Source organism: Loxodonta africana, chromosome 6 (genome assembly GCF_030014295.1).
Source record: "Loxodonta africana isolate mLoxAfr1 chromosome 6, mLoxAfr1.hap2, whole genome shotgun sequence".
In the NCBI taxonomy this organism is placed as follows: domain Eukaryota; kingdom Metazoa; phylum Chordata; class Mammalia; order Proboscidea; family Elephantidae; genus Loxodonta; species Loxodonta africana.
In genome coordinates, this window is record NC_087347.1 from 40,449,968 (window position 1) to 40,477,342 (window position 27,375).

Here is a 27,375-nt window from a genome sequence, read left to right on the forward strand (position 1 = left end):
TGTAACAACAAAGGCACTTCTTTCAAAAAGGGTCATTGTCAAACTGACTCCTTCCTGTCCCCAAGCCAAGGCTATTCTGAAGACTGTAAGACCTTATTATTACTATTTTTCTTTTTAAAAGACTTTACTTTTTACAACAGTTCTAGATATATGGAAAAATGTAGACACTAGTACAGGGAGTTCCTATGTGACCGGCATTCAGTTTCCCCTATTACTAATATCTGACATTAGTAGAGGCATTTCTTATAATTAATGAACCAGTACTGATACATTATTATTAACTAAAGTCCATAGTTCATTCAGATTTCCTTAGTTTTTACCTATTGTCATTGTTTGTTCCAGGATCCCATACAGGATACTACATTACATTTAGTTATCATGTCTCCTAAGACTCTTAGTTGTGATAAGGACTGTATTTTTGAAAGTACCTGTTCCATGAAGCTTTTCTTTACTAACAAGGGCTAGTTACAAGCAACCATCTACTCCATGGCTTACCTGAAGCCCTCCCTGACCACCCTGAGTTTCACTTAGTTCCCTCCCTTACAAGCAACTACATAGAAGTGATCATCTCTGTAGTTCTCTATCTAGTTTTCATCTTTATTGTTTTTGTCTCTCCTTATGTATTTGCTGTGTTCACATCTCTTGGGTACTCTTGGAGCCTCTTACATCAGTCTCTGAGATCCTGAAGGGCAGTGACTGGCCCCAGAAGGTTCTCAATAAAGTGTGCTGGTGTCTGGAACTCAAAGACCTTATATCTGACTTTCTGTATCACACCAACTAAAAATAGGATGAGCACATAATTGTTGTTGTTGTTAGGTGCCGTCGAGTTGGTTCTGACTCATAGTGACGCTATGTACAACAAAGCAAAAACACTGCCCTGTCCTGTGCCATCCTCACAATCATTGTTATGTTTGAGCCCATCGTTGCAGCCACTGTGTCAGTCTATCGCGTTGAGGGTCTTCCTCTTTTTCTCTGACTTTCTACTTTAACAAGCATGATGTCCTTCTCCAGGGAGTGGTCCCTTCTGATAATATGTCCAAAGTATGCGAGACAAAGTCTCACTATCTTTGCTTCTAAGGAGCATTCTGGCTGTACTTCTTCAAAGACAGATTTCTTCATTCTTCTGGCTGTCTGTGGTATATTCAATAATCTTCGACAAAACATAACAGGTGTTTAAAAATGCTTGTTGACTGATCGATTCCTCACCTGTTCAGGTCAACACCTGTGGTAAGCGGACCCCTCATGTGCTTGTTTTTGTGCTAAGGCAGCCCTCATGATATGGGCTGGTAAATAGAAAACCAGGGGCTGTATAACATGGGTGGGAAGGATTTTACTAGTAAACATAGGCTGTGACAGTGTCAAGGTCAGGAGGGGAAATTTTTCTAGATTGTACTCAACGTGGAAGTTATTTTCTTCCTACCCAAAGTCCCAGATTTATCTAAAACCCCTACTACCATCCTAGCTTAGGCAGTATATGTAGGGGGGACTGTGGGGTGGAGGGTATTGTTGTAACGCTAGTATGCACATGCATTTAGGGTAAGAAAGATTATTTCTCGACTGTGTCTGTAGAAAGAAATGACAGACAAGCTCAATATCGTCAGTCGGACAAAGGCCAGGGGCTGATTGTGGAACAGACCATTGACTGCTCTCACAAAAAAACCCAAACACATTGCCATCGAGCTGATTTCAACTCATAGTGAACCTATAGGACAGAGAAGAACTGCCCCATACAGTTTCCAAGGAGCGCCTGGTAGATTCGAACTGCTGGCCTTTCGGTTAGCAGCTATAGCTCTTAACCACTATACAACCAGGGTTTCCCAACTACTCATATGTAAGTTTAAATTTAAGCTGAAGAGAATTAAAACTAGTCCACAGGAACCAAAGTATGAACTTGAGTATATCCCATCTAAATTTAGAGACCATCTCAAGAGTAGATTTGACACATTGAACACTAATGAATGAAGACCAGAAATGTTGTGGGATGACATCAAGGACACCATACATGAAGAAAGCAAAAGGTCACTGAAAAGACAGGAGAGAAAGAAAAGACCAAAATGGATGTCAGAAGAGACTCTGAAACTTGCTCTTGAACATACAGTAGCTAAAGTGAAAGGAAGAAATGATACATAAAAGAGCTGGAGAGAAGATTTCAAAGGGCAGCTCAAGAAGACACAGTATTATAATGAAATGTACAAAGACCTGGAGTTAGAAAACCAAAAAAAGAAGAACACACTCACCATTTCTCAAGCTGAAAGAACTGAAAAAAAAATTCAAGCCTTGAGTTGCAGTAGTGAAGAATTCTATGGGCAAAATATTGAATGATGCAGGAAGCATCAAAAGAAGATGGAAGGAATACACATAGTCACTGTACCAAAAAGAACTGGTCGATGTTCAACCATTTCAGAAGGTAGCATATGTTGAAGAACCGATGGTATTGAAGGAAGAAGTCCAAGCTGCAATGAGTAGGCTTTGAGGAGAAAAACAAGGCTCCAGAAATTGATGGAATACCAATCGAGACGTTTCAACAAATGGATGCAACACTGAAAGTGCTCACTCATCTACGCCAAGAAATTTGGAAGATAGCTACCTTGCCAACTGACTGGAAGAGACAGATATATGTGTCCATTCCAAAGAAAGTCGATCCAACAGAATGTGGAAATTACTGAGTAATATCATTAATATCACACACAAGTAAAATTTTGCTGAAGATCATTCAAAAATGATTGCAGCAGTAAATCAACAGGGAACTCCCAGAAACCCAAGTTGGATTCAGGAGAGGACATGAAAAGAGGACTATCACTGCTGATGTCAGATGGGTCTTGGCTGAAAGCAGAGAATATCAGAAAGATGTTTACCTGTGTTTTATTGACTATGCAAAGGCATTTCACTGTGTGGATCATAACAAATTATGGATAACATCGAGAAGAATGAGAATTTCAGAACACTTAATTGTGTTCATGCAAAACCTGTACATAGACCAAGAGGCAGTCATTCGAACAGAATAAGGGGATACTGAGTGGTTGAAAATCAGAAAAGGTGTGAATTCAGGTTGTATCCTTTCACCATACTTATTCAATCTGTATGCTGAGCAAATAATCCGAGAAGTCAGACTATACGAAGAAGAATGGGCATCAGGTGGAAGACTGATCAACAACCTGTGATAAGCAGATGACACAACCTTGCTTACTGAATGTGAAGAGGACCTGAGCCTCGTATACATGGGAAAGCCGGACAATGACTAGGGAAGACCAAAGAAGAATCGATGGCTTTCAATAATGGTGTTAGCAAAGAATATTGAATACACCATGGACTGCCAGGAGAATGAACAAATCTGTACAGCCAGAATGCTCCTTAGAAGCAAGAATGTTGAGACTTCATCTCATATACTATGGACACGTTGTCAGGAGAGACCAGTCCCTGGAGAGGGACATCATGCTTGATAAAGCAGAGGGTCAGAGAAAAAGAGGAAGACCCTCAGTGAGATGGACTGACACAATAGGTGCAAAATGGATTCAAATATAGCAGTGATTGTGAAGATGGCGCAGTATCAGGCAGTGTTTTTTTCTGTTGTATACAGAGTCCTATAAGCTGGAACTGACTTGACGGCACTTAACAACAACAACAATTTTACAAATAGTTGCAAGAGGTTTTTTAGAGTATATCCTGAAAAATTTATATTTCAGCAATAGATGGAGTAGGAAGAACTGGAGTTATTTGAGAGTGCAATACTCCAGTGAGCCACCAAGGTAGGGATGAAGACTGTACATACAAATTTTGAAGCAACTACAGACAGAAAGACAGAATTCTCTGCATTAGGATAAAAACCAAACCAAACCCATTGCCATCAAGTCGATTCTGATTTAATACCACAGACAGAGTAGAACTGCTCTGTAGGGTTTCCAAGGAGTGGCTGGCTGGTGGATTCAAACTGCCAACCTTGTGGTTAGCAGTCATACTCTTAACCACTGTGCTACCAGGGCTCCCTGCATTAGAAAGAAGCCCTAATTTAAACCAATGACCTCTCTAACAAAGACCAATTGAGAGGCGAGGATGGTGTCAGACAGAGGATGAATAAAAGAAGAGGTAACGGATAGAGGTACTGTCTTCAGCCACTCCTATACTTTTTTTTTTTTTTGGCTTTGTTATGTTTTTAACTTGTTTCTTATGGAGGAAGAATTAAAGTGAATATTGGAACTATGTTGAAGATTATTAATTACAGTTGTTGAAAAATACTCCGCTTATGTATCTAAACATTTACAACTTATCTTTTCTTGGTGTCATAAAGTTCTAAGTTTATACCTTTCAGCACTGCTATCTAGAACTGACCTGGCCTAATGATGGTGGAGGTCAATAATCTAGTGTCTTGAAGATACTATGCCTGTTGCTGTTTTGGGGACTCAAGTCTACAAAATGTAGGATGATCCTTATCCTTAAGGAGCTTTCTATCTTGTTGGGAAAACAAGCATTAAAAATAAAATAATTAGAGAATGACATGGGGCAATCTATGATAAAGTGCCATATAGGATGGTACCAGCAGTAGCATAGATTGGGCCTGGAGGCATTAAGGAAAACTTCCCACCAGTGGCAGAATTTAGACCACGCTTCAAAAAATGGGTCACGTGCTTGTAATCCAAAAATTATTCCATTCTTCACCAATTGTGTATATATTCACGTGCTTCTCTATTAATATTGCAACATCATTTAGGCAGTCATTCCATTAGAGAGTACAGAGCACCTACTGTATCCTGCCACTATGCTGGGCACTGGATACAAAGCAATGAAGAAATACAGCCATTTTCAAGGAGATAGGCCTGCAAGCAATTAGAGAACAATGAGATCACTGCTAGAGGGGAAGTATGAGGAAGGAGGCAGGAAGAATCTGAAAGAAAGAACACCCTAGTCCACCTGGGAAAGTTGAAGACAGCTTCATATAGGTGGTGAAGTTTCTTCCAAAACTTCAGTACGAATGAGGAGGAGTTTTCAGGGCAAGAAGGGTGTTGGGGTAGCAGGAAAAGGCATTCTAAACAGAACAAAAGTGAAACAGCGTGGAGGTATAAAAAAACACAATGTGTTCAGGGAATGTCAAAATTTGGGTAAGTCAGAAACAGAGGGTATGAGGGAGAGAATATTAGTAACAGTACCAACAATACAACTGATGCTTTTACTATGGCTATGACTTTTGCTGTCACTACTGCAATTTGGCATTGATTCAGTGCTTACCGTGTGTCAAGCACAAGGCTCAGTGCTTGACTTGCACTACCCCAGTCAATCATCCCAATAACCCCTGAGGTAGGGACTATACTTGCCCCATGTTGCAGATGGAAACTAAGTAGTTGCCTAAGATTGGACAGTCAGTAAGTGGTAGAGATGAAACAAGGATCATGTCTGTCTGATCACAGAGTCCATGCTCTGGAGATGCAGACATGGACCAGATCTTGGAGGAGTTCATATGCCATGCCAAGGAACTCAATTTTACCCTTAGGTGATGGAGAAGCCACTGAGAAGTGCTACTCTAAGTTACAGGACATAACTGCAGAGGAGAGAGATTATTATTGCTATAGTGTGGAGGTCCAGTGTCAAAAACAGTCAAGAGCTCCAGTAAGACAAAGACTGTGGTGTATATGGTGTGTTGGCACTCTTTACCCAGTCCTCCCTTCTTACAGAGCGTCACCTTGAACTACAGAGCCTAGAAAGCTAAAAGTTAGCTTTCCCAGATTTCCCTTGCAGCTAATGTTCTATATGTGACTTAAGTTGTTGTTAGGTGCCGTCGAGTAGATTCTGACTCATAGCGACCCTATGCACAACAGAACGAAACACTGCCCAGTCCTGAGCCATCCTTACAATTGTTGCTATGCTTGAGCTCATTGTTGCAGCCACTGTGTCAATCCACCTCGTTGAGGGTCTTCCTCTTTTCCATTGACCCTGTACTCTGCCAAGCATGATGTCCTCCTCCAGGGACTGATCCCTCCTGACAACATGTCCAAAGTATGTAAGACAGAGTCTCGCCATCCTTGCTTCTAAGGAGAATTCTGGTTGTACTTCTTCTAAGACAGATTTATTCGTTCTTTTGGCAGTCCATGGTATATTCAATATTCTTCGCTAACACCACAATTCAGAGGTGTCAATTCTTCTTCGGTCTTGCTTATTCATTGTCCAGCTTTCACATGCATATGATGTGATTGAAAATACCATGGCTTGGGTCAGGCACACCTTAGTCTTCAAGGTGACATCTTTGCTTTTCAAAACTTTAAAGAGGTCATGTGCAGCAGATTAACCCAATGCAATGCGTCTTTTGATCTCCTGACTGCTGCTTCCATGGCTGTTGATTGTGGATCCCAATAAAATGAAATCCTTGACAACTTCAATCTTTTCTCCGTTTATCACGATGTTGCTCATTGGTCCAGTTGTGAGGATTTTTGTTTTCCTTTGTTGAGGTGCAATCCATACTGAAGGTTGTGGTCTTTGACGTTCATTAGTAAGTGCTTCAAGTCCTCTTCACTTCAGCAAGCAAGGCTGTGTCATCTGCATAATGCAGGTTGTTAATGAATCTTCCTCCAATCCTGATGCCCTGTTCTTCTTCATATAGTCCAGCTTCTCGGATTATTTGCTCAGCATACAGATTGAATAGGTATGGTGAAAGAATATAACCCTGATGCCCACCTTTCCTGACTTTAAACCAGTCAGTATCCCCTTGTTCTGTATGAACAACAGCTTCTTGATCTATGTAAAGGTTCCTTATGAGCACAATTAAATGTTCTGGAATTCCCATTCTTCACAATGTTATCCATAGAGAACAGACTTGATGCATTGAACACTAGTGACCGAAGACCAGACGAGTTGTGGAATGACATCAAGGATATCATCCATGAAGAAAGCAAGAGGTCACTGAGAAGACAGGAAAGAAAGAAAAAACCAAGATGGATGTCAGAGGAGACTCTGAAACTTGCTCTCGAACGTTGAGCAGCTAAAGCAAAAGGAAGAATTAATGAAGTAAAAGAACTGAACAGAAGATTTCAAAGGGCAGCTCGAGAAGACAAAGTAAAGTATTATAATGACATCTGCAAAGAGATGGAGATGGAAAACTAAAAGGGAAGACTACACTTGCTGTTTCTCAAGCTGAAAGAATTGAAGAAAAAATTCAAGCCCCAAGTTGCAATAGTGAAGGACTCCATGGGGAAAATATTAAATGATGCAGGAAGCATCAAAAGAAGATGGAAGGAATATACAGAGTCATTATACCAAACAGAATTAGTCGATATTCAACCATTTCAAGAGGTGGCATATGATCAGGAACCAACAGTACTGAAGGAAGAAGTCCAAGCTGCTCTGAAGGCACTGGCGAAAAACAAGGCTCCAGGAATTGATGGAATATCATTTGAGATGTTTCAACAAACAGATGTAGTGCTGGAGGTGCTCACTTGTCTATGCCAAGAAATATGGAAGACAGCTTCCTGGCCAACTGACTGGAAGAGATCCATATTTATCCCTATTCCCAAGAAAGGTGATCCAACCAAATGTGGAAAATGTAGAACAATATCATTAATATCACATGCTGAAGATCATTAAAAAACACCTGTAGTAGTATATCGACAGGGAACTGCCAGAAATTCAGCCTGGTTCCAGAAGCGGACGTGGAACCAGGGATATCATTGCTGATGTCAGGTGGATCCTGGCTGAAAGCCAGAAAGACGTTTACCTGTGTTCTATTGACTATGCAAAGGCATTCGACTGTGTAGATCATAACAAACTATGGATAACATAGCGAAGAATGGGAATTCCAGAACACTTAATTGTGCTCATGAGGAACCTTTACATAGATCAAGAGGCGGTTGTTCGTACAGAACAAGGGGATACTGATTGGTTTAAAGTCAGGAAAGGTGTGCGTCAGGGTGACTTAACTTAAGACATAATATTAGAGAAATGGAACTGAGGCATTGGCTACACTTACTTCTACTGTTTCTTCTGGCAAGAACGGCTAAGACATATTTGGGTTTACTGTCATAGCTTTATCAGATTTCCCAGTGCCCAATCACTGGCGTAGAGTGAGATTTCACATCAGGTTTTGGAGTTGGTGGCAGTAGAGGTGGCTTCCTGATTGCGGCACTTTCCTAATCACAGTGGTTTCCTGATCTAGTAGTGGCTGTGTGGGTATGGAGCCAAAAGCTTTCTGATTATAGAACTGGTAGCAATTCCTTTAGTAGCCAGATACTATAGTGGAGGTTGGGAAATTATTCCTTAATTCTATAAGCCGATTATGGTGTAATAAATTTGTTCGAATTAAACTATTTAGAGTGGATATTGTTCACTACAACTGAAGAGTGATCGATATAAGGTGGCAAAAGTGTATGTTGGGAGACAACCAATAGATGGGGAGAAAATTTTGGGGAACTGTGTATCTGATAAGGGTTTAATATCCAGAATATCTAAAGAACTCCTACTTGTCTCTCAGTTTATCATATTGTGGTGGCTTATGTGTTGCTGTGATGCTGAAAGCTATGCTATCAGTATTTCAAATATTAGCAGAGTCACCAAGGGTAAACAGGTTTCAGCAGAGCTTCCAGACAAAGACAGACTAGGAAGAAGGATTTGGCAATCTATTTCTTAAAAAATTAGCCAGTGGAAACCTTATGAATAGCAGCGGAACATTGTCTGATACAGTGCTGGAAGATGAGCTCCTCAGTTGGAAGGCACTCAAAATATGACTGAGAAAGAGCCGCCTCTTCAAAGGAGAGTTGACCTTAAGGACATGGATGGAGTCAAGCTTTTGGGACCTTCATTTGTTTATGTGGCATGACTCACAATGAGAAGAAACAGCTACAAATATCCATTAATAATCAGAATGTGGAATGTATGAAGTATGAATCTAGGAAAACTGGAAGTTGCCAGAATGAAATGGAATGCATAAAGATCTATATTCTCGACATTAGCGAGCTAAAATGGACTGGTATTAGCGATTTTGAATCAGACAACCATATGGTCTACTATGCCGGGAATATCAAATTGAAGAGGAATGGCTTCATTTTCATTGTCAAAAGAACATTTCAAGATCTACCTGAAGTATGATACTGTCAGTGACAGGACAATATCCATATGCCTACAGGAAGACCTGTTCAGTTCAGTTCTTTTAAGATTTCGAAGGGCGGCTTGAGAAGACAAAGTAAAGTATTATAATGACATGTGCAAAGAGCTGGAGATAGAAAACCAAAAGGAAAGAACACACTTGGCATTTCTTAAGGTGAAAGAACTGAAGAAAAAATTCAAGCCTCGAGTTGCAATAGTGAAGGATTCCATGCGGAAAATATTAAAAGATACAGGAAGCATCAAAAGAAGATGGAAGGAATACACAGAGTCATATACCAAAAATAATTAGTCCATGTTCAACCATTTCAAGAGGCAGCATATGATCAGTTCAATGGTACTGAAAGGAGAAGTCCAAACTGCTTGGAAGGCCTTGGCGAAAAACAAAGCTCCAGGAATTGATGGAATATCAACTGAGATGTTACAACAAACGTATGCAGTGCTGGAGGTGCTCACTTGCCCATACCAAGAAATATGGAAGACAGTTTCCTGCCTAACTGACTGGAGAAGATTCATATTTATGCCTATTCCCAAGAAAGGTGATCCAACCGAATATGGAAATTATAGAACAATATCATTAATATCACATGCAAGCAAAATTTTGCTGAAGATCATTCAAAAACAGCTGAAGCAGTATATCGACAGGGAACGGCCAGAAATTCAGGCTGGTTTCATAAGAGGACGTGGAACCAGGGATATCATTGCTGATGTCAGATGGATCCTGGCTGAAAGCAGAGAATACCAGAAGGATCTTTACCTATGTTCTATTGACTATGCAAAGGCATTCCACTGTGTGGATCATAACAAATTATGGATAATATTACAAAGAATGGGAATTCCAGTACACTTAATTGTGCTCACGAGGAACTTTTACGTAGATCAAGAGGCAGTTGTTCTGACAGAACAAGGGGATACTGATTGGTTTAAAGTCAGGAAAGGTGTGCATCAGGGTTGTATTCTTTCACCATACCTATTCAATCTGTATGCTGAGCAAATAATCTGAGAAGCTAGACTATATGAAGAAGAATGGGGCATCAGGATTGGAGGAAGACTCATTAGCAACCTGCATTATGCAGATGACACAACCTTGCTTGCTGAAGGTGGAAAGGACTTGAAGCAGTTACTAATGAAGATCAAAGACCACAGCCTTCAGTATGGCTTGCACCTCAACATAAAGAAAACAAAAATCCTCACCACTGGACCAATGAGCAACATCATGATAAACGGAGCAAAGATTGAAACTGTCAAGGATTTCATTTTACATGGATCCCCATGGAAGCAGCAGTCAAGAAATCAAACGACACACTGCATTGTGTAAATCTGCTGCAAAAGACCTCTTTAAAGTGTTGAAAAGCAGGGATGTCACCTTGAAGACTAAGGTGTGCCTGACCCAAGCCATGGCATTTTCAATCGCATCATATGCATGTGAAAGCTGGACAATGAATAAGGAAGACTGAAGAAAACTGCCACCTTTGAATTGCGGTGTTGGAGAAGAATACTGAATATACCATGGACTGCCAAAAGAATGAACTAATCTGTCTTGGAAGAAGTACAACCAGAATGCTCCTTAGAAGCAAGGATGGTGAGACTACATCTTACATAATTTGGATGTGTTGTCAGGAGGGATCAGTCCCTGGAGAAGGACATCATGCTTGACAAAGTACAGGGTCAACGGAAAAGAGGAAGACCCTCAACGAGCTGGATTGACACAGTGGCTGCAACAACGAGCTCAAATATAACGATTGTAAGGATGGCGCAGGACTTGGCAATGTTTTGTTCTATAGTGCACAGGGTCGCTATGAGTTGGAACCGACTCGACGGCACCTAACAACAACAACAACACATGAAGACCAGTTAATACAACTATTATTCAAATTTATGCACTGACCACTAATGCCAAAGATGAAGAAATTGAAGATTTTTACCAACTTCTGCAGTCTGAAATTGATCACATATACAATCAAGATACATTAATAATTACTGGTGATTGGAATGCTAAAGTTGGAAACAAAGAATGATCAGTAGTTGGAAAATACGGCCTTGGTGATAGAAATGAAGCCAAAGATCACGTGATAGAATTTTGCAAGACCAACTACCTATTCATTGTAAATACCATTTCTCAACAACATAAATGATGACTACACATGTAATCCTCACCTGATGGAATACAGAAGAATCAAACTGACTACACCTATGGAAAAAGATGATGGAGAAACTCAGTATCATCAGTCAGAACAAGGCCAGGGGCCAACTGCAGAACAGAGCATCAATTGCTCATATACAAGTTCAAGTTGAAACTGAAAAAAATTAGACCAAGTCCAGGAGAGCCAAAGTTTGATGTTGAGTCCATCCCACCTGAATTTAGATTCCATCTCAAGAATAGATTCGATGTGTTGAACACTAATGACTGAACACCAGGCGAGCTGTGGGATGACATCAAGGATATCACAAGTGCAGAAAGCAAAAGGTCATTAAGAAGACAGGAAATAAACAAAAGGCCAAAATGGACATCAGAACAGACTCTGAAAATTACTCTTGAACATAGAGTAGCTAAAGCAAATGGAAGAAAAGAAGAGGTAAAAGAGCTGAACAGGAGATTTCAAAGAGCAGCCTGAGAAGACAAAGTAAAGTCTTTATAGTGAAATGTGTAAAGACCTGGAGTTAGAAAACCAAAAGGGGAGAACATGCTTGGCCATTTCTCAAACTGAAAGACCTGAAGAAAAATTCAAGCCTCAAGCTGCAATACTGAAGGAGTCTATGGGCAAAATAATGACACAGGAAGCAAAGATGGGAAGGAATACACAGAGGCACTATACCAAAAAGAAGTGGTCGATGTTCAACCATTTCAGGAGGTTAGCAAATGATCAAGAGCTGATGGTACTGAAGGAAACATCCAAGCTGCACCAAAGGCATTGTTGAAAAACAAGGCTCCAGGACAGAATACCAACTGGGCTGTTTCAACATACAGACGCAAGGCTGAAAACACTCGTCTATGTCAAGAAATGTGGAAGACAGCTACCTGGCCAACTGACTGAAAGAGATCCACAGTTGTGCTGATTCCAAAGAAAGATGATCCAACAGAATGAGGAAATTATCGAATAATATCATTAATATCAAATGCAAGTAAAACCTTGCTGAAGATAAATTCAAAAATGGCTGCAGCAGTACATCAACAAGGAACTGCTAGAAATTCAAGCCGGATTCAGAAGAGGACATGGAAATAGGGATATATCATTGCTGATGTTAGATTTACCTTGGCTGAAAGCAGAGAAACCAGAAAGATGTTTACCTGTGTTTTATTGACTATGCAAAGGCATTCTTCTGTGTGGATCACAACAAATTATGGATGACATTTCGAAGAAGGGGAATTCCAGAACACTTAATTGTCATCATGAGAAACCTGTATACAGGCCAAGAGGCAGTCATTCAAACAGAACAAGGGGAATACTGCATGGGTTAAAATCAGGATAGGAGTGTATCAGGAGTGTATTTTTTCACCATACTTATTCAATCTGCATGCTGAGCAAATAATCGGAGAAGCTGGACTATATAAAGAAGAACACAGCATCAGGATTGGAGGAAGAGTCATTAACAACTGGCAATATACAGATGACACAACCTTGCTTGCTGAAAATGAAGAGGACTCGAAGCACTTACTGATGAAGATCAAAGACTACAGCCTTCAGGATGGATTACACCTCAACATAATGAAAATAAAAATCCTTACAACTGGACCAATAAGCAACATCATGATAAATGGAGAAAAGAGTGAAGTTGTCAAGGATTTCATTTGGTGCAGTGGCTAAGAGCTCGGCTGTTAACCAAAGTGAGTAGTTCCGAATCCACTGGTTGCTTCTTGAATTCCTACTGGACAGTTCTACTCTTTCCCATAGGGTCAGTATGAGTCAGAACTGACTAGACAGCAACGAGTTTGCTTTTTTGGTTTGGATCCACAATCAACGGCCATGGAAACAGCAGTCAAGAAATCAAACAACCTATTGCATTGTGCAACACTGTTGCAAAAGGCCTCTTTAAAAAGCAAAGATGTCACTTTGAGGACTAAGGTGCACCTGACCCAAGCCATGGTGTTTTCAATCACTGCATATGCATGTGAAAGCTGGGCAATGAATAAGGAAGACTAAAGGACAATTCATGCCTTTGAATCATGCTGTTGACGAAGAATATGGAACATACCATGGACTGCCAGAAGAATGAACAACTTTGTCTTGAAAGAAGTACAGCCAGAATGTTCCTTAGAAGCAAGGATGGTAAGACTTTGTCTCATGTACTTTGTACATGTTATCAGGAGGGACCAGTCCCTGGAGAAGGACATCAGGTTTGGTAAAATAGGGGGTCAGCAAAAAAGAGGAAGTCTCAATGAGATGGATTGACATAGTAGCTGCAATCATGGGCTCAAGCATAACGACTGTGTGATATACAAGACTGGGCAGTGTTTCGTTCTGGTATACATAGGGTCCCCTATGAGTCAGAACAGACTCGACAGCATCTAGCAACATCAGCAACAACAAAAAGAGAAACAACCCAATTGAAAAATGAAGAAAGGACCTGAATAGTCATTTCACAAAAGAGGGCTTACAGCTTACAAATTGTCAACAAACACATGAAAAGATGCTCAGTGTCATTAGTCATTAAAACCATTACTGTGGAGTCAATTCAGACTCATAGGAACCCTATGGGACAGTGTATAACTGCCCCATAGGGTTTCTAAGGGTGAAATCATCATGGAAGCAGACTTCCATAATCTTTCTCCCTTGGAGCAGCTTGTGGATTTGAACTTCTGACCTTTTGGTTAGCAGCGCTTTAACCTTTGCGTCACCAGTGCTCCTCTTTTGTCATCAGGTGGATGCAAATCAAAACCACAGTGAGATATCACCTCACCCCCACTGGAATTGCTGTGATAAAACAAACAAATGAAAATAACTGGTGTTAGTGAGAATTGGAACCCTCATAATGATGGGAATGCGAAGTGCTACAATCCTTGTGGAAAAGAGTTTGATGGTTCCTCAAAAAGTTAAACATAGAACTACCATATGATCCAGGAATGCCAGTCCTAGGTATTGACCCAAAAGAACTGAAAGCAGAAACACAAAGAAAAACCTGTACACCAGTGTTCACTGCGGTACCGTTCACGATAACCAAAAGGTGCAAACAACCTAAACGTCCATCAACAGATGAATGGATAAACAGACTGTGGTATATACATACAATGGAGTAATGTATTATTGAGTCATAAAGAGAAATGAAATCCTGATATATGTTATAAAATGGATGAACCTTGAAAATGTTGTTGTTAGGTGCCACAGAATTGGTTCTGACTCACAGTGATCCTATGCACAACAGAATGAAACACTGTTGGGTCCTGTGCCATTCTCACGATTGTTGTTATGCTTAAGCCCACTGTCGCAACCACCATGTCAGTCCATCTCATTGAGGTTCTTCCTCTTTTTCACTGACCCTCTGCTTTACCAAGCATGATGTCCTTCTCCAGGACGGTATGTCCAAAGTATGTGAGACATAGTCTCACCATCCTTGCTTCTAAGGAGCATTCTGTTGTACTTCTTTCAAGACAGATTTGTTCGTTCTTTTGGCAGTCCATGGTATATTCAATATTCTTCTTCAACACCACAGTTCAAAGGTGTCAACTCTTTTTCAGTTTTCTTCTTTCATCATCCAGCTTTCATATGCATAGGATGTGATTGAAAACACGAGGTCAGGTTCACCTTTGTCTTCAAGGTGACATCTTTGCTTTTCAATACCATAAAGAGGTCTTCTGCAGCAGATTTGCCCAGTGCAATGTGTCTTTTGATTTCTTGACTGCTGCTTTCCCAGCTGTCGATTGTGGATCCAAGTAAAATGAAATCCTGGACAACTTCAATCTTTTCTCCATTTATCATGATGTTGCTTATTGGTCCAGTTGTGAGGATTTTTGTTTTCTTTATGTTGAGGTGCAATCCATACTGAAGGCTGTGCTCTTTGATCTTCATCGGTAAGCACTTCAAGCCCTTTTCACTTTCAACAAGCAAGGTTGTGTCACCTGTATATCTCAAGCTGTTAATGAGTCTTCCTCCAATCCTGACGCCCCAGGTTTTCGGATTATTTGCTCAGCATACAGATTGAATAGGTATGGTGAAAGAATACAAAACTGATGCACACCTTTCCTGACTTTAAACCACTCAGTATCCCCCTGTTCTGCTTGAACAGCTACCTATGTACAGGTTCCTCATGAACACAATTAAGTGTTCTGGAATTCCCGTTCTTTGCAATGTTATCCATAATTTGTTATGATCCACACAGTCGAATGCCTTTGCATGGTCAATAAAATACAGGTAAACATCTTTCTGGTTTCTCTGCTTTCAGCCAAGATATATCTGACATCAGCAATGATGTTTTCATGTCCTTTTCTGAATCCAGCTTGGATTTCTAGCAGTTCCCTGTTGATGTACTGCCGCAACTGTTTTTGAATTTATCTTCAGCAAGGTTTTACTTGTATTTGATATTAATGATATTATTCAATAATTTCCACATTTGGTGGGATCACCTTTCTTGGGAATAGGCATAAATATAGATCTTTTTCATCTCTTAATGAAAACATTAGGCTGATTGAAATAACTCAGTCAAAAAAGGACAGTTCAGTGTGATCCCACTTATATGAAATAGCGGAATGTATACAGACCAAAGCATATTAGTGGTTACCAGGGGTGGGAGATAGGAAGAAGAGGGAAGTCATCGCTTAGGGGGCACTGGTTTTTTGTTAATCGTGGTGGAATAATTTGGGAAAAGGATAGTGGTAATGGTTGCACAATGTGATGAATGTAATCAATGTCACTGAGTTGTACATGTTAAAATTGTTGAATTGGTGTTTTGTCATGTATATTTTTACCCTTAAAAAAAAAAGCGTATGTTGGAATTGGCAATGAGAGGGTGACTGGTGCTATCCTGACAACAATTTCAGTGGATTGATGGCAAGAGAAAGCCAGACTATGTGGTACCAAAAATCTTTATGGGCCCCTTTTATTCTCCATAGACTGCAAGCTTCTGTTTAGAGTTTTCTAATAAATAAACAACCACTGATTGTAGTGTCTTACATCATCATGTTCACAAAATGGGATTAATACTTTCAGGTAGATAATTGTCCCCTAAGTAGAGTAACACTGCTACGTACTCTAAGACACAGAGACAAGAACAAGTCCTTTCCCTCAGGGACCCACTGCTGGTTAGTGGAAATGATGAGAATAAAGTATGTTCCTTTATTTAAAAAACAGATTTAATTGCTCTTTCTCCCTGAATGCTTATCGTGGAGAATCCCCCAAAGGTGCCCGCTGTTAACATTTGTAAATATAAACATATTTAAATAGTACATAGTGTCCTCCCCCCACCTATTTATTATTGGCATTTTCCTGCATCATTAAATATATTTCAAAACATGAATTTTAATGGCTATGTAATACCCTATTATGTAGATAAATCATAATTTATTTAACCTCCTTCTATAGTCTGATCAAGTTTTAATATCTCAACCAGAAACATTGGCAATATGGATATTGTGCTGGGTACAAAGAGTTGGAAATAGCTGTAAATGGAGGGTAGGAAATTGCAGAAAGAGGGTTGCCAAAGAGAAGGTAATTATAAGAAGCTGTAGTTGAGTTTCTAGGAAGTCAAGCCACTTGAGGGGAAAGAAAACAGGCTGAGGCATTTACAGGCTCCTTTCTCATTTTGCTCTGTGCTCAACAAGACCCAGGACTGTTCCTGCTTGAAGAAATCCTTATTGGGTAATTTCCCTCTTCACAAAAAAATAAGGTCAGCGGCTTTGATCCAATTAATTTTTTTTAGAAGGAGTCATTTATCTCATTTGGTATCGTGCAGGCTTTTTTTTTTTTTTTTTCCTATGTAATGACCTAAATATATGTCTGACAGAAACAATCTTGACTTAAGACATGACAGAAACCCAGCCTTTTCCACAACACTGTAACATGACAACTTATTTACACCTGGATTTTGAGAGTATTTATCTTATTCTCACTGATACAGCTGGAGAAGTGTAACTTCAGAGAGCTTATTCAAAACAACTTGAAAAGCTCACACCTAGGTGTGCCTTCTACGTGGCTCCCTCTTGGGCTGGGTTGTGACAGCCTATCAGGAGGGCTTGGAGTCTGGGAGGAATGTTGAATTAAGATGCTTTTAGTCCATGGGTGTTCTCCCAATTTTATTCACTCAATGCCTGCTGACCGGCCTGGTGTTAAAAGCCTTGTTAAAATAAAGCTATTAGTCTTTTCTCCACAAAAGCAAGCACTTGCTTCTTACATTCAGAATTCTTAAATTAGTATGTATTTCTAGCCTGGCATTGCTAGAATCAGCAGTTTCCTAAAGCAATATACTAAGGAGGCCATTTAACCCTCCCTGTTTCCCCCATTTGCAGATTAATGGCAGAGGGGAAGATTTAATGCCCTTTCAAACATTTTAAACAATTCATTAGAAATAAAAGATAAATCACATAAGATTTTCTGCAAATGTCTGATGATAAAAAGCGGAAACAATTCAAAATGAACATGTTTTCCAGCTTCTACAGGTTAGGATACATTTTTGCCAATGTTGTAATTTATGTTCCATAAGCCAATTTTCCTGAGGAAATTTAAAAGCTGCTGTGATGGAAGGCTATGCAAAGTTGCAATACCACTTATTCACCTGTACATAACATGCTCATTTACAAATATATCTTACTTAGATACATTACAAAAAAATGAGTCTCACACTGCCAGACGCATTATATGGTTAAGATGCAAAGTGTAAAAATTGAAATGCCGTTTTAGAAAATGTGCATTTCATTTCAAGTTGGTATCATGACAGATGTTTTTGAGCAGTTTTGCACATTCTCAAATGCTGCTTCTTTTTTTTTTTTTTTGGATTGCATTGCTCTAACCTACCTACAGGTTTGGTCGGAAGATTTTCATCAGGAAGCAGTATGGTGAAAATGTCTAAAAAGTTATAAAGTTGGCTTTGAGCAGATTCTAACATTAAGAGAGTCTGCTATGATGCTACACATTTGGAGGGAAACTAAAGGCAATGCTCCATTTAAACACAAAGAAACTAATCAAAATAGGTTGTTAAATTATTTCTCTTTGGTAATGTGAGAAAAGTATATTACGCCTGAGATATGTACTTAGCAATATGCTGTCTAGAGAGGCAAAATTACACACACTCGTTCAAGCCATTATTTCTGAAGTATTTATTTTCTCTAATTTGATTTCAGCAATTTAGTCAAATAACTGAGTATTCAACTGATAGACTAGCCTAGAACATCTGCTAATTTAGGCAATGTAAAAAATAAAAATATTTTTAAAATAGCTCTTGCCTTTTAACTACTATGTGCCTTCCTGTCCCTCCCTTGTAAAACATCTGAGTTAAAACATAAGACCCTTGAGCTTTCCTCCAACTTGTGCAAGTTTCTACAAGTTATCTTGCATATAGCTTCCACATCAATGTTAACCACCTATACACCATGTCAATATTGTTAATTAATAAGTAACATTAATATACATTCAGTTGTGTGGAGGTATGTAACAATTATTTCAAAGCTGAATGCCAAGGGCAGCAAAGTAATTGGCAACACTAAGAAATTATTAAGTGTTAATCGGGATTTAAAAAGTAGATTTTATGCTAGCATCATCTAAGTACTAGCTGTATCCACACTGGGCCCCTGTATCTTAATAACCTGAACTCTCTCTCTTCTGATTGTCTTCAATGAAAATAAAATCAGGCATCTCTTGGCCAGCTCTGTTTGTGTCTGGGCCTAAGATACAGTTACCATAGAAACTATAATTGTGGATACAATTTTACAAATTTGGCTTCATCTATCAGATGTGGTTTGTGTGAGAGCGTGTGCCTAGCCAATAAGCTTGAAGAGCAAACTCTGGCTCTAATGTCTTTAATTAAAGAGCCAGACACCATTCCTCATTTCCTTTCCCCCATCTGTCTACCTACAAATAGAGATAATGCAACACTGGCTAAAATATAAACTCATCCTTGAGAGAAGACAAAGGTCTGATGAAAAAAAAAAAAAAAAAGGATTAGGAAAAGCATTCCCTAAGAAATCTATGTCTGTTCTTCTGTCCTGTAATCTCCCAGAGCAGAGTAAAGAAGAATTTGGTGGAGTCAAAGTTAGTTGCATTAACCACTAGATACTAGCATCTAGCACTTATCGAATTTGGTTTAGAATTGTTTCTTGGATGTAAAATGTGAGTAATTTATTCCTCTGCTGCTTTATTTTATTGAAGTCTGTGACAATGTTCCTTACTCATCCCCAAAGAAACAAAGTTGACCCTCAAAATATGTCCTAATCTTGAAATGATTTAACATGATACTCTCATAATAGTTCATTCATATTATTTCTTATGAGTTCACACTATTCTTTCAGCTTATATTATTGTTGTTGGGTGTTGTCAAGTTGATTCTGACTTATAGCAGCCCCATGCAACAGAGTGGAACTGCCCTATAGGGTTTTCTTGGCTATAATCTTTATGAAAGCAGACCACCAGATTTTTCTCCTGTGGAGCAGCTGGGTGGGTTCGAACCATCAATTTTTTGGTTAGCAGCTGAGCACTTAACCGTTTGTACCACCAGGTTTCCTTTTCAACTGATAAGCCCTATATTGACTAAACCCTCTAATATATTTAAAATATACTCCCATTCATAAAGACTAAACATGTAAATATATGTAAAATTTTAAGCATTTCAGAATGTTTCCTCTTTCTATTTCAGTCACTGAGCAACTTCCAGTCACTCCATTTATAGTTTCTAGAAAGAAATGACTCTCTGAGATAGTCTACAATAAGTATCATGACTTGTAATCAATGCTTCCACTTCCATCTTTGCCTCATGTCACACATGAGGAAACTACAGTTCAGAGAAGGTTAAGCAACTTGACTATGTTCACACAGCTGCTTGAAAAGTAATAACAGCCTGGATGATACATATACAGATTTTTTAATTATCCATGTCTAGTGTCAATCTATTCATTTGGTTTCCACAAAACCCCAGACTGTAAGCTTCATAAGGGTTGAGACAATGTCTCTTTTTTTGCACCAATGCATTCTCAGGGCCTACCATATTACCTTGTTCATTGAAATTTATGGATTTGGCAATGAACTGACAACAACAAACACAAAAGAGAGTCTGAAAAGGAGTGTTGACAACGAAAGAGGGGGAAAAAAAACTTGAAAAACAGAAAAATCGCAAAAGAGAATGAAAACAAGCTAGGTTATTGCAATCTATTCTAATTCTTAGTAGGCAGGTATTTTCTGTCCTAAGTTTCCATTAATCAAACTCTTAGATCAATCAGAACACTCCATTCTGCCACCAGGCTTGGTATTACAGACTTAACTCCCTGATTAGGTGTATATATAGCAGCTTACTTTCAAAGTCTTTAAAATGTGATTATTTTAAGTCAACATTTAAAGTTGGATTTGATATACGGTAATCATTTAATTGGGCATTGATTTATCTCCACAGAACTCATTACTGGATTCTTCAATTTCACCAACATACTTTCCTTCCAAATTATCTTTTATCTAGACGCTGGAAGTCCTAGTGCTATGAAAACTTTGCCAAAATAAAAAGCTTTTAGATTTCTAACGCTGCCTGAACACAAGCTCATGGAAGATTGCTGAAGAATAATACACACTTGCCAACTGCCAGCTGGGATTGCTTTTCGCATAATTAATGTCATTCTTGCCGTTTGAGTACCATTTCTATCCTCTAATAATTTCCATTAATACAGGAAGTTTCTGCAATAATTCTGCATCCTGGAAAACTACCGTGGCTTCTATGCACCTTTTAATCAAAATAATGACAATGGGCGAAAAGGAGGTGGTTAGAGATATTACAGTAACCCTGGGCTGTATTTGCTTTGTCATTGTTTTTAATCTAGAAGCACCGTCCAGCGGGCTCATCATGTTCACTGTTATTATGTCAATTAAACCTTGGTACTTGGATTTTAACAGAACTGAGCCATATGAATTTATATCAGGAGAAAAAAATATATAAAACAAGCACTGAGCAATTCATCTATAAAAAATAAATGTGAAAAAAGAAGTTTTATTTTTAAAAAGCAAAAACAAAAGTTGAGCAGGTGCAAATATAAGCTCAGGTCCTATAAAATATGATGATTGTACAATATTTTAAGCTGACGCTTCTGGTAAGAGGAAGTGACAGACCAGCTGCAAATCATACCCCCAAACCTGCCAATTCATGCTGCTTGTTATTATGCTGTTGCAAAATCAAAAACTCTGTACAGGCTATAAAACTATGCAAATACACAGAGAACAACAACAACAACAACAAAATCAGCTCAAGTTTCTTATTCAAGCCAAAAAATGCATATAACATGATGGCGCAGACTCAGTCACGTGCTAGAAGGAGGACACTGAGTCAGTGGTTACTTGCGTTTCTAGGAATCCTCTTCTGGACTTCCCCCATAAGCTGAACAGTGATACTAAAAGGAGGAAAGTTTGGGTACAAGGAGACCACTGCTGAGAGTCTTTTCCCTCTGTTCCTGTGTTGCTTTGAAAATAGTGAAAGGCTACATCAAAGTCTCATTCTTCTTTGCCTAAGATGGCTTTGAACAAACTTCAACTAAGTCATAGTGAACCTTGCTCGGCCTGCTCTGTGAAGTCCACACAGCTGAGATCTGACAACACCACTGGAGCAGGAAGCACTTGCTCTGTGCAGTGACCTGGGGGAGGGTGTGGGGTTTGGGTTTGGAGACAGTGTTCACTGATCTGATTAAAGCTGGAGGCCCAGGTACCTAAGTTACTGAGGAAACAGTGCAGAAACAATGCTTGTGTATGGGCTTAAGCAACCATTTTTAAAATAAAAAGCATGAATTGGCTACTGCTTTATGAAAAATCTGGTGGGCACTCAGAAGAGAAAAAAGATTAGCAAGGGCTGGGTTTGGGGCTTGGATTCTAACGAGCACATGACAACGGGCATAGGCTTGGACTCTTCTGATGGATACGATCAGTTGTCATGGCTGCTTTCTCCTTCAGTTACCTGCAGAATTCATACGTGGGTGCAGTCCATGGTACCATCCAGTAAGATCAGAAGGAAGAAGAGCAGATCCCACTGTGGGGGCAATATATCTACATGGTAGACACGGGGCTAAGAGCTATGCATGGAGGAACTCCATTCTAACCCATACACTCCTCTGTAGAGTGGTAAACACACGCAAATGAGTTTATGAGCAAATTTGTGAGTGTGATAAGCCTCTGGCATGGGCAGTCTGCAGGGAAATCATTGGTCACCTCCTGAAAACCACTCTCTGGAGTTGTGCCTTAAAAAGAACATAGTAAGCTATAGCCATCATTAGAAAAGGACATCATGTTTGGTAAAGGAGACGGACAACAGAAACTGGAGAAATCCTCAATGACTTGGATTGACACAACAGCCACAACAATGGAGTCAAACATACTGTTGATTATAAGGATGGCACAGGACCAGGCAATGTTTTGTTCCATTGTACATAATGTGGCCACTAGTCAGAGCCAACTTGACAACAACTAACAACAACAAGCTACACCCAATGCCCATCCTTTTCACTGTTTTTTAAGCGTGAGTATTATGGATTGCATATGCATCTTAATAAATGAGAAACAGCAACAGTTGATGAGGATGATTAAATAGAGTGGACGTAATAATTTTGTGGCAAGAGACTCACATAGCTTTGACCGTTACCTCTCTGGTCTCCTTCCCTCCACTGCCCCCCTTGCTCACACTGCTCTGGCCACACTGCTTACCTCACTATTCCTGCAGCCTTCCAAGCATGTTGCTACGTCGGGGCCTTTGCACAGACATCCCATCTGCCCTGGAACACTCACTGTCCACGTAACCACATGTTTTCATCCCTTACTTTGTTCATGTCCCTGCTTAAATGTCCCCCTTTCAGAAAGGTTTTCCCTGGCCACCTTACACAAACCAGTGCCTCTTGCCCAGCACATAGCCCCTTTGTCTGGCTTTATATTTCTTTCTGGGAATGGCCATGGCCCAAAATTTACTCTTTGCTTGTTTACTGCCTCTTCTCAGGAGTTTTGCTTTCTATCTTCAGCACCTAGGCCAGTGCTGCTGGAAGACATTCAATAATTCCATATTTCATTAAATGAAATTGGTATAAATCACTTTTCTAAACATCCATTTCTTCTCTTGCTACTTTCCTTTTTTTTTTTTTTCTCTTTCACTCCTTTCTTTTTCAAAGGCAGACAACAAATGCACACCAAGTGACCCAATGCAAGAAGGCTACTGAAATGTCCTTACTAGACTCTAGCAGAAGGAGCTGGCTGCCTAGTGATTCTTTTTTTTTCCCCTTTGTCTTAGAACATTTTACATTGAAATCTTTGTCTTTTTTGTAATTTCTGTATTTATTTGCTTAAATTTGAGAACAATTCTGGTCATATGGGAAGGATTTAATTAACCCTTCTGTTTTTCTTTGTTGATTTTTAAATTGGATGATGAAGGTTTTTTTTGTGTGTGTTTTTTTTAAGAATGTATATTTTAAGATTACCCTGAAAAAAAAAGATACTAATTTTTATTTGTGACAAAAGGTGACAGGTGAAATATAGAGAAGTAGGGAAGGGATGAATTTTGAATTAACTCATGAAAACATTCACAAAAAATCTAGTGGTTAAAATAAGCTGTCTCAAAGTACTATTTAGATTATGGACTTCATTTATTTGCCTTCTGTCATCAAGGTATGAAACATAGCATATCCAGGCACTGGGGTGGGTGTTTCTCACACTCAGTCCCACTGCTGAATTGTTTTATTTATGATCATTATTTCCCATCCGCCTTCCTTTGGGGGAATAGAATACAAAAAATTAAAATTTATAAATTCAAAATATCCACATCTTGAAGAGAATATGTCTAATATTTTCCTTGAGTGAAAAAAGAGGGACGGACATATTTTGCTTTCCTTTCTTCACAATGAAAGTTGAAACAGTGATTTTATGTTATTATAACACTCATCATTTCTCCCTCTAATTTGGATGGTTTTTAATAAAGCTCCATTGATTCCACTGAAAGGGATTCCTCCCGGCAAAAGCAGAACACACACACTGATTGCTAAATATGCAGCAATTATCATATTCAGCAGCACTCTTTAATATCTTATTTATAGATGTATCTATCTATAATTTGCTTTAATTAAGTTGCATTGATTTTAATGACAGGAGCAATCCTTAGAGAAGGGCCTGATGTCATATGCTCCTGAGTCCCGGTCTGTCATTCCTCAAGATGTGCTCCTGTGTCAGTGACCTTCTTTAAGTATCAGCCAAGCCCACCCCAACGCAGGGAAGTTTCATGGAAATTCTCATTGTGTTGACTTCTCAGAATTTGCCTTCCTGATCACAGGATGGTGTGATTTGAAAGAAAAGTGGTGACCATATTTTAAAATGGTTTCCCTTGTGTGTAATTTTATCCCCAGCCCAAAGCTGTGTTATTTAGACAGCTACCCTCTGCAAAAGTGGGTAGCAACAGGATTTTGCCATTTGAGTGACTCTTAGCCAAGTTTTGCCCCTTGCATTTCCAATAGCAGCAGACGGCTCTCAGAAGGATCTTGAACCCTGAAGTAGTTTTGAATTCTTGATTATTTCTCACACCCCCACCTGGTGAAAGTTCTTGGGAAATCTGAAGCAAGAACTTATAACGGTTTTGCGTTTCACAACACCCATGTTCAAAAGTGAAGGATGCACTTGCTAAACATAACACAAAGAAACGTGACGATAGAAGGTATATTTTTAAAGGCTCTAAAATATTGCTTATCACGATCAGAGATGATTTCTCATTCCTTTTGAATGGATGAAGAAATAAGCACTGCTTCTATAAATCTTTGCACCTCCGAAGGTGCCAACATTAATTTTGTATAAATTATCCACGTTAGAATGCCAAGGCATGACCACAAAGGAAAACTCAGGAGACAGTTATGCCACTGCGTTCTCAGATTCTGGTCACCATTTTTCACTCACTGATTATTGCTACAAGTGTTGATTAATAGTGGCGCCCATGCTGCTAGAATGCATTTCCCTGGAGATGAAGAAAACATTCAAGGGGGGAAAAAAAGAAAGAAGGAAAGACAGTAATCAACCCATCCTTCCGCTTCTCTGTGATAACCCTGCAGAGGGTGTGCAAATCATGACTCCTGCCTGATGATCTCTGCTAGCAGCTTCTGAGCCATTTCACTAGAAAGAGCATCCATATGCATCAGGTCACCAATTTGTCAATCAGTTTATAAGGTAATTAAACGTTCCCTGATCTCCTCCCTCTCCCTTTGGGGAAGTATAAAGTGACGCACACAGCAGGGTTCCAGAGTGCTGTTAGGGACATCAATACCCACTCTATCTCCCTGTCTCTGTCCCCGTCTGGATGCTGGGATAAAGCTTCAATGACTACAGTGCGCAAGACTGGAATTGGCCAAGGCCGATTATCTTAGTACTTATTTTTCTCTCATCAGTAATGCCATACCTCTTACCCATGGAGGGAAACTAATGAATTGGATTTAGAGAGTGACGACATTTCTTAATAAATGCAATACGACAGGAGAATATGGAAAATACAGATAAGAAGGAAAGCAGGAAGAGGGCTTGCATGACCACATGATTCTACTTCAGACTGTTTGGACCCTTGGCTCCAAGAGTGTCTGATCTTGAAGACTATCAGTTTCCTTTGTCCAGCTCAATAAGATCACTTCCTGCTTTGTGTTTCTCTCTCTGGGTGGCTTTTCATATCATTAATCCTGTGATGTGTTTTTGTTCTTCTAACTCTTAATTGTCTTTAATGAGGAGCAGACCAGCAATGGCCACATTTGCAGTTTCCTTCTTGATTTAAGTGGAAAGACTAATTAGTATAAATTATGGTTAAAGAACTTGAGTCCCACAAGTTGGAAGAAGAAAAGCAAATGAATTTACAATATTATATCTCCTAGCACTGGCTATGCACTTTAATTCTTCCATGTAGAATCAGGTTGTTAAAGTTCACTTTGGCTTCTCCATAAATTCTTTTGCACAGATCACTGTCCATATACAGATATTGAAATCTGACCTTACTGATCACAACCCTTTGACATCTTCTGTTTTGCTTACCTCCATTCTGGCATTTTTCTCATGACCCTGCACTATTCAATTACTTTACAACAATTCTTTTTTCTTTTTTATTGTGCTTTAAGTGAAAGTTTACAATTCAAGTCAGTTTCTCATACACAAACTTATATACACATTGTTATGTGGTCCTAGTTGCTCTACAATGTGACAGCACACTCCTCCTCTCCACCCTGTATTTCCGGTGACCATTCAATCAGATCCCGTCCCACTCTGCCTTCTCATCTTGCCTCTGGACAGGAGCTGGCCACATAGTCTTGTGCGTCTACTTGAGCTAAGAAGCACACTCCTCACCAGTATCATTTTATGTCTTATAGTCCAGTCTAATTTTTGTCTGAAGAGTTGGCTTCGGGAATGGTTTTAGTTCTGGACTCACACAGAGTCTGGGGGCCATGTCCTCCGGGGTCCCTCCAGCCTCAGTCATACCATTAAGTCTGGACTTTTTTTTACTACAATTTGAGTTTTGCATCCCACTTTTCTCCTGTTCCATAACGGATTCTCTGTCACTTTACAACAATTCTTATCCAGGGGATTCCTGTCTCTAAGTTGCAACTTTTCCTTCCCTCCCACTTTATCTTCTTGAATCATTCAGCACATGTGTTGGGGGAGCAATCCAGGAAGGTGTTTTTCATTACATTATTGCTGAGTAGAAGGAGGCCTGGTGGCACAAACAGTTAAGTACTCAGCTACTAACTAAAAGATTGGTGGTTTGAGCCCACCTAGAAGCTCCATGGAAGAAAGACCTGGCAACCTGGGGTTGCTATGAGTTGGAATCAGCTCCTAACAACAACACCTCTGAGTGGAAGTATGGGAAACATTTTACAGTTGATTGTGAAAGAAAGCAATTCAACTTAGCTTCTATCCCTCTAACTACTCAGCATTGCAGGGATGTTTTGTCCCGCTTTGGTCCTCTATCTCTGACTCTAGCTGTCTTATACTTTGTCAAATCACAATGATTCTTCAGTAGTTAAATATTTCCCTTTGTAAGGAGGGAAGGGATGTTCAGAAATATAAAAAATAAAAATAAAAAAAACAACATTCGCCTGAATGTGGTGGAAGAATTCCAAATTTTGGGTCAAAAGATTTGGATTCAAAAGTAATGATATGACCTTCAGCCATCCTGTAACCTTTTTGAACTTCA

The 27,375-nt window shown here is 39.4% G+C and overlaps 1 protein-coding gene across 4 annotated transcripts in view; it reads right to left on the reverse strand.

Moving 5' to 3' along the window:
* PARD3B (par-3 family cell polarity regulator beta) overlaps window positions 1–27,375 on the reverse strand; it is a 1,162,629-nt gene that overhangs the window by 74,428 nt on the left and 1,060,826 nt on the right. The gene's annotated exons all lie outside the window — the stretch shown is intronic.